Source organism: Macrotis lagotis, chromosome X (assembly GCF_037893015.1).
Source record: "Macrotis lagotis isolate mMagLag1 chromosome X, bilby.v1.9.chrom.fasta, whole genome shotgun sequence".
NCBI lineage: Eukaryota > Metazoa > Chordata > Mammalia > Peramelemorphia > Peramelidae > Macrotis > Macrotis lagotis.
Window position 1 is genome coordinate 239,474,929 of NC_133666.1, and position 14,935 is coordinate 239,489,863.

The 14,935-nt window shown below is 38.3% G+C and overlaps 1 protein-coding gene across 3 annotated transcripts in view; it reads right to left on the reverse strand.

Moving 5' to 3' along the window:
- The window catches only part of FAM151B (family with sequence similarity 151 member B), a 67,930-nt gene that overhangs the window by 40,265 nt on the left and 12,730 nt on the right, over positions 1 to 14,935 (reverse strand). The window lies entirely within an intron of this gene.

The following is a 14,935-nucleotide window of genomic DNA, read 5'->3' on the forward strand; positions in this document are numbered from 1 at the left end:
GAAAGGATAATGATCATTGTTCGAAGGATTGTGGGAAATCTGGGGCACTATTACATTGTTGGTGGAGCTGTGAACTCATCTAGGCTTTCTGGAGAGAAATTTGGAACGATGCCCATAGGGCAAAAAAATGTGCATACCCTTTGATCCAGCAATACTGGGTCTATACCCTGAAGAGATGATGAAAAAGGGTAAAAACATCACTTGTACAAAAATAGTCATAGCAGCCCTCATTGTGGTGGCAAAGAATTAGAAATCAAGTAAATGTCCTTCAACTGGGGAATGGCTTAGCAAACTGTGGTATATGTATGTCATGGAACACTATTGTTCTATTAGAAACCAGGAGGGATGGGAATTCAGGGAAGCCTGGAGGGATTTGCATGAACTGATGCTGAGTGATATGAGCAGAACCAGAAAAACACTGTATACCCTAACAGCAACATGGGAGTGATGATCAACCTTGATGGACCTGCTCGTTCCATCAGTGCAACAATCAGGGACAATTTGGGGCTCTCTGCAATGGAGAATATCATCTGTATCCAGAGAAACAACTGTGGAGTTTTAACAAAGATCACAGACTATTACCTTAAATTTAGAAGAAAATGCTCATATCTTATTGTCTGATCTTGCTGTCTCTTATACTTCATATTTCTTCCTTAAGGTTATGTTTTCTCTGTCATCACATTCAATTTGGATCAATATATACCAATGGAAACAATGTAAAGACTGACAAATTGTCTTCTGTGGGGGTGGGGTGGGGGGAGGGAAGTGAAATTAGGGGAAAAATTGTAAAATTCAAAATAAATAAAATCTTTAAGAAAAAAATGTTTAAAAAACTTAGCAATCTTCAAAATGTCAGTTACATTTCCAGGACACCATTCTTGAGTAAAAAAGTGTTTCTTAAAAGCCCTGAGGCTCATCTCCATATTTCAAATTCTTAAAGTACATTCCACTGCCAGTAGATAAAGAAGTTTCTCTTTGTTAAGTCTTTTCCTCTCTAGTTCCTCCCTACACCAAGACTAGAAGGCAGAACACTAAAGCTAGAAGTCTACCTCAAACACTTAAGAGCTGTGTGATCTAAGGAAAATTAAATTCCCTTTACTTCTTAGAGTCTCAATTTGCCATCTATAAAATGGAAACAATAAAAACAAATATACTCCCTATTTCAAAGAGTTGTTAGAAAAAATGTACTGCAAATTTTAAAGGACAATATAAATGTGACCTACTAAATACAATTATTAGGTGACTTTAGTCTTTGTTCAAGGAGATGGCCCCCAATTATTGCATCATTTCTGTGGGAAGATATTTTCACTAAAGGATTTATTAAGTGCTAATAAAGTTTTCAAGATGGTACTATAACATGAGAACTGCCTGCACATCTCTAATAACTCATAGGATCATGGATGTAGAGCTGAAAGGAAACTTAGAGGCCATTTAGCACAAACCTACATATGTTTTTAAATTGCCTTTTTTTTCACTGCATACCTTTTATAATAGAATACATTTTTTGACATCTTTTCTAATTGTACTTCTATTTTATCCATTCTCATCTATTTACTAGTTATGAAGCTTAAACACACTAAAACGAATTTTCAGTTTTGCTTTCTTTAGACTTTCTTGTCCCTCATACCAAAAGATTTTGTCATTTTAATACTCTTACACTGTAAGCATCAGTATCTTTTTAGGTATATTTTTTTTTCAGAAACACAGCTAAGAAAATTACTGAATTATAGAAAATGATTTATAAGGACTCTCATGGATCATTTAGGGCAATGCATATTTGAACAAGTACCTCCTGTACGATATTTTCAACAAATCTGACTAACCATCCTCCCCTTAATGATTTCCAGTGACTATCAAATCACTACTTCCTGAAGCAGATGATTCTAGTTTGCAGTAGCTCTATGTCTTCTATGTCATCAAAAGTCTCTTACCTTCCCCCCTCTGGGTTCTGCCTATTGGAGTCAAGCAAATCTATACATGTAACCCAAGGTTTCATCATGGACCCTCCTTTCTTATAAGTGTCTGAGGTCAGATTTGAACTAAGGTCTACCTGACTCCAGGGCTGGTGCTCTATCCACTATGCCACCTAACTGCCCCAAAGATGATTCTTAAATCTATATATATAGTTCTAATCTCTCACCCAAACTTCAGTCTTGCTTTATCAAATGTCATTAAGACATTTAGAAGTGCATCCCCTACAGGCATTTCAAATTCAATAACCAATAAAGAACTAATATTTTCCTCAAAATCGACTTCTATTTCTAACTTCCTTATTTCTGTTGAAATTATCGTTACCTATCAAGTCACTCAGGTTCACAACTATGCACTCATCTTTTATTACATACTGGGAAAAATGTGTAAGGGTTAACTAAAGTAAGTCTTGGAAAAGTATCATTGTTCTTTGACTAAAAAGTCACTAGGTCCTAGGTCCTCCCTCTGACATTTATTTGTTGAGTGTCCAAGTCAAATAATTTAAGTTTTTGATGTCTCTGAGACCCTCTAAAATGTTATTTTAGGAAGTTTCCACAGTGAAAGAGAGAGTTTCCTCATCAGAAATTTCCTTAAACAATGAAATCACAGCTTCAAACAAAAAACTGCGCCTAGTGCTGAAAAGCCATTGACTTTACTCACCCTACTTTTTAAGATGGTTTCTAAACATGGTGGGTGATGTCCAAATGATCCTATTTGATTTCTTTGTCCAAAACATTTAGTGTTGTTGACCACCCTTTCCTGGATATTCTCTCATTTCTAAGTTTTCATGACACTTTTTGTTTCTGGTTTTCCCCCTAACCTGTTTGGTCATTTCTTCTGTATTCTTTGTTGTTTTCTCATCTACATCACAACCCATAAACTATGGGTGTTGTCTAGGCTTCTGACCTGTCCCTCTTCTCTCTTCATAACTTCAATATTTCTATGCAGAAGGCTTCTGAGATCTCTATACCCAATATTTTCCTGGGCAACTTATTTCCCATTAGACATCTCATATTAGATATCAGAGACATCATAAACTCAACAGCTGCACTACTATAACAATCTCTGAATCTTTATATCTCTGAATCAAGCCTCTCCCCACTCTCACCTAATCATCACATAGTTGCCAAAATGATTTTCCTAAAGTGTAGATGTGATCATAACTAGTTCTCTGGCAACTTAGATGGAACAAAAGGGATATTCCTAGATCATTCAACAGTTACCCAAAGATTTACTTAGACAGTAGAAGGAGAAGGAAATACAACAAAGATGGGCACTAAGAAACCTTGAGTTAATTAAGCTGAGAAGATGGTCTCTATACTTTTTCTTTGTTGTTGTTTTTGTTTTTTTTGTTTTTTGGTTTTGGCAGGGCAGCGCTGTTAAGTGACTTGACCAAAGTCACACAGCTAGGTAATTATTAAGTGTCTGAGGCTGGATTTGAATTTGGGTCATCTTGAATCCAGGGCCAGTGCTCTATCCACTGAGCAACCTAGCTGTCCCAAGTATGGTCTCTATAATGAAAAACTGGCCTAACCTGCATGAAGGCAGAGGGGTAGGCTACTGTTTCTGATAGTCACTGTCAGTCTTCTACTCAATAAAGACTGACTGCCTACTCTCTTAAGAATAAAATTATAAACTCCTTTTGCTAGTTTTTAAAGCCCTTTCACAACCTGACCCTGGTCTTTCTTTGCAACCTCAGTGGGCACTATTCCCCACTTATAATCTGTGATTCCAACACACTAACCTTTGTTTTTCACAAAGCACTGGCTATCCCCAGAATGTAGAATGCACTCTCTCCTCACCTCCTCACACATTCCCTGTCTTCCTTCAACATGCTGCTCAAATACCACTTTCTACATGAAGTCTTTCCTAGCACTTCTCCCTTTATCTTGTATTCATTCTCTAGAACTACTTATATTGGTCCTTATCTCCCCCATTAAAATATAAGCTTCTGGAAAGCAGGGAATAGATCATCTTTGTACTTGTCTCTATAGTGCCCAGCATAGATCCTGGCACATAGTAGTATTAAATAATCTTATTGACTAGCGATTCTGAGAACCTGCTTACAAATCATATTTTTGTATATCAAATCCTATTTTTCAAATCTAAAATTAAGGATGATTTTCACATTTAAAAAGTCTATAAGCAAGAAGAAATTTTAAAATCAAACATGAGCAAAATGGTAGTTTGAAAACAAAAACATACTACTAGAAATAAGTAAAATATTGATTCAAAGTAACCTGTAGGGGTGGCTAGGTGGTGCAGTGAATACAGCACTGGCCCTGGAGTCAAGAGTATGTGAGTTCAAATTCTGCCACTTAATAATTACCTAGCTGTATGACCTTGGGTAAGCCACTTAACCCCATTGCCTTGAAAAAACTAAAAAAAAAAAAAATACAAAAAACCAAAGTAACCTGTAAATGCCAGCAGTTAAAATGAATAGATGATACCTTCCTAATATTCTCTTTAATATTTATTAGTCCCACATATATGTACAACAAAATGACAAATAAATCTCTTCATTTATTAAGAACCTTCTTTTCCAAGTATTTGTTTAAAATCTTTTGCTCTTAGAACTGAGTGGTTTGGATCTGGCTTGGATCAAAAGCCAGAAAATCATAGGAAAAACAACAATTCAAAACAAAAATCATAGTATCATCCACTTAGTGCAGGCAGGGACCAAAGAACCCATCTACACAAACACCCTCATTTTACTACTTAAGGAACCAAGGCTCAGAAAGCTTAAGTGATTTGCCTGGAGCCACATGATTTTCAGGAGTCAAAGGCAGGATTTGAGGTCTTCTTGACCCCAAGTATAGCACTCTAGTCACTACAATACACTGCTCCCCCTTTAGTATCTATACAGGCAGGAAGGTAAATGCAAAATTGGAGAGACTTGAACATTTAACAAAAATTGAGTAAGCACTGTACCATAAACCAAGACTACACATGTGAAATTGAATATGTGACAACCTCTTTGGGTCAAATTAGTATAAAATTAAGGAATTAGTCTAGATGATTTCTAAGATCACTTTCAGTTTTTTACTTCGCTAACTATAAATTACTCTTCTAATTTGTAGTCCTATATATATTCAAATTTCAATATCTTCATTTTCTATACACTAAGATGTACTGGTAAAAGGAAAATAACTCAAGCATTTACTTCAACAGATTGTGATCCAATAGATGTGAATACTCCCTCCACAGGAACAAGCTGCCATATCTACCTCTGCCTTCTTTTGGGTGATTCTTGCATATTCCATCCTTAATTTCTCCATAGAGGCACAATGAATTGTCTTCCTCTAGTTCTTGCAATGATTTGTGTCTATCATTGAAGCATTTAGCTGGTTCACTAGCTAGTTTTTGCTCTTTCCATGTGACCAGTCCATATCCTTTCCATAAGGAGGCATTTTATGGTCTAAGATCTTTTGATTATTTACAGAAAGGATAGCTCTGTCTTTTAACTTTGACACTATCATATTAACACTTACCCCTGAGTGTGACCTGATTTTGTTATCTTTCCATTTAGACTTTACATGAGAATTTATTTTAATTTTATTTTTTAAATAAAATTTAATTTTTTTAAGGTTTTTTTGCAAGGCAAATGGGGTTAAGTGGCTTGTCCAAGGCCACACAGCTAGGTAATTAATAAGTGTCTGAGACTGGATTTGAACCCAGGTACTCCTGACTCCAGGGCCGGTGCTTTATCCCCTGCACCACCTAGCCACCCTGAAATTTAAGTTTTTTTTTAAGAAAGATTTTAGTGGGGGGGGGGGAGGCAAGATGGTGACAAGAGTGGATCATGTCTTAGGTGCTCTCTCATAAATCTTCAAAACTAAGGACTTTAACCCAAGTTTTGAGAGACAAAACCCAAAGAGGGACCCAGTGAGCCAATTCTCCTACTCAAGGTAACTTGGAAAAGAACAGAAAGGCTCTGCTCCACAGGGTCAGAGGGGTGGCCTGCCAGAGCAAAAGAACTTCAAGTTCCTGGAGGCAGCCCCAGGACGCTGGGAGCCACAGCTCACAGAAGCAGGGGAGTTTCCTGAGCTAAGCCCCGGAGAGCACCAGACACAAATTGAGGGAACAGCCGGGGGACCTCTACCAGTGCCAGCACATGAAGCCCAGACCTCAGGGCACACAGCAAGCAGCATGGCCACTGCATTTCAGATCCAGGAAACAGAAGCAGGTGGAGCCAGTAAGCAAGAGCCCCCAGGGCATGAGCCCATTGAGCTGAGGGAAGGGAATGAAGAGAGACTGCAGAGCTCTGTCCTCTGCCCCTGGAACAGGATTCTGGGGCTCTGAACACATTCAGATACTGATTGCAGTCTAGGCCCCTCCATAGAAGAATAGGGGCCCCCCACCCCAGCCCCATGGCAGAGGGGGGCCACATGTGGTCATTCACAGACCAGGAGGGAGGACAGAGCCTCACACACTGAGCCCCTATGGGAGTGTCCCAAAAGCTCAAAAAGCACCCCAAAACCAGGTTTAGGCTAGGAAAATGAGCAAGCAGAGAAAAAAAGAGGAACACCATTGAGAAATATTTTGCAAATGAGCACAAGAAGGATCAAAATACTCAGTCTAAAGATGAGGAAGCACAAGCTCCTGCATCTAAAGACTCAAGAAAAACAGAAATTGGGTTCAGGCTATGATAGAGCTCAAAAAAGAATCTGAAAATCGAATGAGTGAGTTAGAAGAAAAACTGGGAAAAGAAATGAGAGAGATGCAGGAAAAACATGAAAATGAAGTCAGCAGACTAGTCAAGGAAATCCAAAAAAATGCTGAAGAAAATAGCATGCTAAAAAACAGCTTAGGTCAAATGGATAAAACAGTTCAAAAAGTTATTGAAGAGAAGAATGCTTTAAAAAGCAAAATGGGCCAGATGGAAAAACAGATAAGAAAACTGTGAGAACAAATCCTTCAGACAAAGAATAGAATTCAGGGAGATTGATGAATTTCCAAGAAACCAAGACTCAATACTTCAAAACCAAAAAAATGAAAAATGAGAAGAAAATGTGAAACATTTCATTGAAAAAATAACTGATATGGAAAACAGATTTAGGAAAGATAATTTAAAAATTATTGGAATACCTGAAAGTCATGATCAGGAAAAGAGCCTTGACATCATTTTTGAAGAATTACAACAGGAAAATTGCCTTAATACCCTAGAAGCAGAGGGCAAAATAGAAATGGAGAGAATCCACCTATCCCCCAGAGAAAGAGATCCCCAAAAAACAACCCCCAAGAATATTATAGCCAAGTTGCAGAACTCCCAAGTCAAAGAGAAAATATTACAAGCAGCCAGAAGGACACAGTTCAAATATCATGGAGCTGCAGTCAGGATCACACAGGACTTAGCAGCAACTACATTGGAAGCTCATAGGGCTTGGAATATACTATACCGGAAGGCAAAAGAGCTTGGAATGCAACCAAGAATCAACTACCCAGCAAAAATGAATGTCGTCTTCCAGGTAAATAGATGGACTTTCAAAGAACCAGGGGAATTTCAAATGTTCCTGTTGGAATGGCCAGAGCTGAACAGAAAATATGATCTTCAAATACAGGACTTGGGTGAAGTATAGAGATTGGAGGAGAAAGGGAAAATATGAGGGACTTAATGATGATGAACTGCATGCATTCCTGAATAGAAAAATGACACTGATAATACTCATATGAACCTTCTCAGTTAATAGAGTAGGTAGAGGGAGCTTTTATAGTAGAAGCACAGGAGAACGCTGAATTTGAAAATAAAATATGGTGTAAAAATGGAGTCAATAGAAAAAAGGGAAATGTAAAGGGAGAAAGGAAAAGAAGAGGGGGTATAGGCCAAGATATTTCATATAAGATTTTTCTTTATTACAATGAGCTATTTCAATGATATGAAAGGTGGGAGGCAAGGGGGAATGAGGCAATCATCACTCTCATCAGAGGTGGCTAGGAGAGGAAACAGCATATATACTCAATGGGGTATAGGCATCTGGAGTAAGAAGGGGGGGCACAGGGGGAAGGGGGGATGTGAGTGATGGAGGAGAGGATGGACCATGGGGGGAGAGTGGTCAGATATAACCCATTTTCTTTTTTTACTTCTTGCAAGGGGCTGGGATTGGATGGCCTGTCTCAGAACATAGGGCCAGGTGGATGCTGGGCCTAAGGGGTGGTATGGAGGCTTGGGCCTCTTGGCCCCAGGACCAGGGATCTGTCTGCTGCGCCACTCAGCTACCCTACAGCATAGTCAGAGTAAAAGGAGAGAGAAAATATAGTGCGTGGTAGTGGAGAAATACGAAAGGAGGGAGTTGCAATCAGCAACGGCAATGGTGGAAAAATACATAAGTGACTTTTGTGATGGATTTACCATAAGAATGTGATCCACGCACGACAGAGTTGTTGGTGTTGGAACAAAGACTGAAGCACATTTTTTATTATTATTAATTTTGGGGGAGGGGTGCAGGGTAAATGTGGCTGGGTGGCCTGCCTGGGGCCACATAGCAGGGTGATCGTTGGGTGTTTGAGGCCAGATTTGGACCCAGGTGCACCTGGCTCAAGGGCCAAAGCTCTGTCTGCCACCCAGCCACCCCCTACTATTATTACTATTTTATTTTATTTGGGGTCTTTTTTTTTTTTGGTTTCCGCAGGGTAGTGGGGTTGGGGAGCCTTGCATGTCACATGACTGGGTGATTGTTGGGTGTATGGGGCCGGATATGGGCTCAGGTAATCCTGACTCCAGGGCTGGTGCTCCATCCATTGCACCACCTGGCCATACCTACAATTATTACTTTTATTTTAATTTTTTTCTCTCCCCTTTACTTTATTGCTCAAGCGAGTCTATATTTTTTGGGGGGAGGTGGTATTTTGTTTACTCTTAAACAAGAATATTTTATTAATGTATAAAAAAATTGTACAAAATGAGAATATTAAATATTAAAAAAAAACAAAAAATATTTTATTTTCAGTTTTACAATTTCCTTCCCATTCTTGCTTCCCTTCCCCCCACGCCCCACAGAAGGCATTCTGTTAGTCTTTACATTGGTTCCATGTTATACATTGATCTCAGCTGAATGTGATGACAGAGAAATAATATCTTAAGGAAGAAAAATAAAGTATGAGATAGTAAAATTACATAGTAACTTTTTTTTTATTTTTGTCAGTAATAGTCCTTGGTCTTTGTTCAAAGTTGATAATTCTTTCTCTGGATGCAGATGGTATTCTCATTGCAGATAGCCCAAAATTGTCCCTGGCTGTTGCACCGAAGGGATGAGCAAGTCCATCAAGGTAGATCATAGCCCCCATTGTGCTGTTAAGGTGTATAGTGTTTTTCTGGTTCTGCTCATCTCACTCAGCATCAGTTCATACAAATATTTCCAGATTTCCCTGAATTCCTATCACTCCTGGTTTCTAATAGAATAATAGTGTTCTATGACATACATATGCCACAATTTGTTAAGCCATTCCCCAATTGAAGGACATTCACTTAATTTCCAACTTTTTTCTACCACAAACAGGGCTGCTAAAAATATTTTTGTACAAATGATGTTTTTACCCTTTTTCATCATCTCTTCAGGGTACAGACCCAGTAGTGGTATTGCTGGGTCAAAGGGTATGCACGTTTTTGTTGCACTTTGGGTATAATCCCAAATTGCTCTCCAGAAAGGTTGGAGATATATATATATATATATTTTTTTTTTAAAGTATTTTTTATCAAACCTTGATTTCAGCTCAGATCCTCCTGATTCCAGGGCTGGTGCTCTATCCACTGTGCCACTTAGCTACCCCTATATCAAAATTCTAATTTGGTGTCAGTTTACTGGGGTTTTGCTCTGAGGTACCACTAGAGGACAATGATGGAAAGAGAAATGACCTCTTTCCTATGGTTGTACCACTCCTTCACCATACCCTAGGCTACTATCTCCAGGGTCCTATAGTATGGGAATAGATCAATCCCTTTTCCAATGGAAATGTACCTGGGAAAGATAATCTATAGCAACACAAATGTCAGATGAGTTTTTTCCAGATGTAAGAATCTTAAAATGGCTCTGGTTTATATTGCTTCAGTCACCATGTATTCTATTGTCCCATTTCTAATTCCTTCATTCTTCCTTTACTTCAAACAGGGGAAATGATCAAATTCCTTGTGTTTTTTTTTCAGTAATTTAAGATTTTATTTGTTTTCCAATTATATACAATAGAAGTATCTATCATTTTTTGTAAGGTTTCGAATTTTACAATTTTCCCCCCACCCTTCCTTCCCCCCCACAGTTTTTATATTGTTTCCATGCTATACATTGATCAAAACTGAATGCATTATAAGAGTAAACATAATCCCCCCCCCCCCCCCCCCCCCGGCAAGAAGACGAGAAATGTCAAGAATAAAGAAAGAGAAAAAAATGTACTTCACTCTATGTTCAGATTTTAATGGTTTCTGTCACTGGGGTGAGTTGCTTTTTTTTTATCATAAGTCCACAAAAGAAGTTGCTTCAATATTTTCCCCACAGCTGCTATTACTAGCGGTATCTCCACTCTATTCCTCCCCACTCTCATTTATTCTATTCTCTCTCTCTCTTTCATCCTGGCCCTGTCCAAATGTGTGTTGAATCTGTGTACCATCTCCCTCGATCTTCCCTCTCTTCTATCACCTATTCCTCTCTTCCTTCCCTCCATTCCCCCTTATCCCATCCCTTTCCTTCTCATTTTTCTCTAGGGTAAGATAAGAGTTCCTCACCCAATTAAGTGTGTATGTTATTTCCTCTCTGAGCCATTTCTGATGAGAATGAAGGCTCACTCATTTCCCCTTGACTTCCCCTGATCCACTCCATTGAAAAAGCTTTTTCTTGACTCTTATGTGAAATTTCTTAGCATCTACTTCATCTCCTTTCCCTTCCTCCCAGTACTTTCCTTTATCACCCATTGACTCCATCTTTTTACTATAATATACCACTATATTCCACTCCTTCCTGTGTCCTGTCTATATATGCTCCTTCTAACAGTTCTTATAAATGAGAAAGTTCATATGAGTTATCAATATCTTCTTCCCATGCAGGAATACCAACAGTTCAATATCATTAAGTTACTCATGGTTAGTCCTTCTCTTCCACCCCCCTCTATGGTTCACAAGAGTCCTGTACTTGGAGATTAAACTTTCTGTTCAGCTCTGCTCATCTCAAAAGGAAAGTCTGAAAGTCTCGCTTCATTGAAAGTCTATCTTTTCCCCAGAAAGAGGATGTTCAGTTTTGCAGGGGTAATTGATTCTTGATTGTAAACCAAGATTGTTTGCCTTCCAGAATACAAGCACTTAATGTAGATGCTGCCAGATCCTGTGTAATCCTGACTATAGAGCCTCAGTAGTTGAATTGTTTGTTTCTGGCAGCATTTACAATTTTCTCTTTGATTTGGGAGTTTTGCAATTTGGCTATTGTATTCTTGGAAATTTTTCTTTTGGGATCTCTTTCAGGAGGTGCCCAGTGAATTCCCACAATTTCTATTTTACCCTCTGCTTCAAGGATCTCAGGGTAATTTTGCTGTATTATTTCTTGAAAAATGAAGTCTAGGCTCTTTTCCAGGTCATTGCTTTCAGATAGCCCAATAATTTTAAAATTATTTCTTCTGGATCTGTTTTCAAGGCCAGTTGTTTTTCCAATGAAATATTACACATTTTCTTCTAATTCTTAGCTTTTTTTTTTTTTAGATTTTTCAAGGCAATGGGGTTAAGTGGCTTGCCCAAGGCCACACAGCTAAGTAATTATTAAGTGTCTGAGGTTGGATTTGAACCCAGGTACTCCTGACTCCAAGGCCAGTGCCCTATTCACTGCACCACCTAGCTGCCCCTAATTCTTAGCTTTTTTTGGAAGAGTTTTATTTTTTCCTGATTTCTTGCAAAGTCATCAGCTTCTTTTAGTTCCATTCTGCATTTGAACTAGTTATTTTCTTCAGAGAGCTTTTTTATCTCCTTTTCCAGCTGACCAATTCTGCTTTCTAAGGCATTCTTGTCCTCATTTGCCTTTTGTGTTGCTTTTTCCATTAGGCCTAAACTGGTATTTAACATATTATTTTCTTCAGTATTTTTCTGTATATCTTTCACCAAGCTTTTGATTTGGTTTTTATGATTTTTCTGCATTGCTCTCATTTCTCCTCCCAATTTTTCCTCCACCTCCCTTAATTGCTTTTCAAAGTTTTTTTTGAGTTCATCCATAGTCTGAGCCCATTTTCTATTTCTCTTGGACGTTTTGGATATGGAAGATTTGATTTTGTCGTCATCTGAGCATGTGTTTTGATCTTCCAAGGGACTAAAGTAATTCTCTATGGTCAGACTCTTCCTTTTCTGTTGATTACTCATTTCCTCAGCCCTAGAGGAATTACAGCACTTTCAAGGCTTTGGGGGTTGTTTGGGGGGTACACCCCACTGAGACCTTTCCTCTAAGGTTTTATGATCTCTTGCCTGTGCTTTGATATGTAGATGACCACCTCACTTCCCTCTGCCCTGGAGCTGTAAGGAGGATACTTAGTACCCTTCACTACTTAGTATGGAAGCCCAAACTGCAACCTGGATCTGAGTATAGGCAAACAGTAGAGTGCTACCCCCCAGGGAGAGCAGAGAAATTTCTGCAATCTTCCCTGACCCCCTTACTGTCTCTGGGGGTGCAGGCTGCTTTCTCCAGATTCTTGTTGCAGATTCTGCGGCTTGTGCTCCTCACTCCACACTCATTCTGGTGTAGCAGAGCTCTCTTATCACCCCTTCACACTGTTGAAGGTGATCTCTGGGCCGGGCTGCACTGTGCTGCAGCAGAGGCTTTTTTTTCCAGTCCCCAGTCCTGGTGAAACACACCTTTCCCAAAGAGCTTCTAAGTTGTCTTGGACTGGGAAAATGTATGACTCAGTCTTTCTGTGGGTTCTGTCCCTCTAAATTTTGTCTAGAGCCATAATTTGTTGGCTTTTGGAGTTTTTGCGGGGAAGGAGCTCCCAGGAAATGCTGACTTCATAATGCCATCTTGGCTCTGCCCTCTCCATTGTGTTTTTTTTTAATTGCTACTATCTACAATTAACTGATTTTGTCTTGTTACTGTCCATGTGATGATTCTTCATCTCTGAGCTTAGTTCAGAAATTCATGGCATGTAAGGAGTCAAGTTTATAAATATAGTTCTCCTACTATTCACTTACTGTTCTATTCCTCCTATCCTTGAGGGAGAACACCAGAAAATCTAGTCCAGTATCTTTACTCCACCAAGTTATCCTTCAAGGGTATCTGGTTTGCTACCCAAAGAAGTCTGGTCCACAATCTCTGACCTTCCAAGTGGACCCAAACAATGAATATTTCTAGGTCACAAGGGGGGAAGAAGGGGTTGTTTCTGTTGCATTTCCAATTTCCAACCAACTTTGAGGCTTCTCACACTTAAACTCTATGATCAAACACTGATTTCATCATTCATGAAAACAAGCTCTTTTTAACCAATCATAATTTGTTCCCTACCCACAAAGTCTTCTTTGTTCTATATTCTCCTAAACTATAAAAAAGAGCTAATCACCCCCCCCCCCCCATTTGAGGTCTTAGCTTTATTGAGGAAGCCAAGACCCTTCTTAATGGTAAATTCCCACGTTACTAATAAATTGATTATGTTTGGAACTTTGTGTCTTAACCAGTTAGATTATTTCTAACTATATCAAAAACATCTTCATGTTTTTGTGTCTTGTTCGTACATGTAATTCTTTACTGGACAATGCTATCTCATAGACTTATATACCATAATTTGTTCAGCAATTCCTCAATCACTGATAATAAATTTCATTTCCAGCTTTTTGTCATCACAGATAATGCTACCATAAACATTTCTGTATAGATTGTAGAAGATATTGTTAGTAACTTCTTGGGATATAATACTAATAATGAGATCTCTGGGTCAAAATTATCCGTTTTTTTTTTTACAGAAGTTTATTACATACTTAATATAAAATCTTTTTCTAAGGACCTGGAGAAACTTGTTTATGTCCATGGACATTTTCACTACAAATAAAACCTGAATACAGAAATAAGATGCAGCTTCATAGTAAAGTAAGTCTGAAAATTTGGTGAAAATACTCAAAATGAAAGAATATATTCATTGATATTTCAAAATTTAAAAATTATTAAAGAGTTAAATATGAGGTAGAATCAGAAAAAATCAATGGGAAAGGCTAGGTGGCGCAATGGATAAGAGCACAGGCCCTGGAGTCAGGAGGACCTGATTTCAGATCCAGCCTTAAAAACTTGATAAGAGTCTAGCTGTGTGACCTTGAGCACGTCACTTAACCCCATTGCCTTTATAAAATAAAATTTTTTAAAAAATCAATGGTAAAATGAGGAAGGTATAAGAAATCATGCAACTAATTCACCTTTATAAAATACTTTCCTTGCAACAACCCTGAGGGGAAAATAACATGCAGCCAAATTTTATAGATGAGAAAACTTAGGCCTAGAGAGAAGTTATTTACCCCATATCAAATGGGTAGCAAGGGCCAGCATTTGAACTTCTATTTGTATTTTCTGACTTCAAATTAGATGCTCTATTAAAGTATATCTATAATAAACCCAACATAAATGTACAGAGTAATTTATAATTTATAGTAATTTATAACATTCACCAGATCAGGAAATTCTTTGTTCAACTTCAGCAACCCTTCCCTAAGCCCCAATTACAACTCTCCAAGCAAAGACTATATTAAATCTTCCAGGGACCAAAATTAATTTTGGTACCTGTCAGAGTGTCACAAAAACTACATGGAATAGTAGCAATGGGAATGAAAACAACTCTAATCTTGCTTCCTCCTATCACTTCCCCAAAGAAAAAATTTTGAGTCATGACTCAAGCAGAAAACGACTAAAAAAAAAAAAGATCAAAGGATTATAAACCAATGAGAAGTTCATAATTGTAGTCTTTGCTTGGAGAGTTTGTTTTATTGTTATTGTTGTTTTTTTTTTCAAGGCAGTGGGGTTAAGTGACA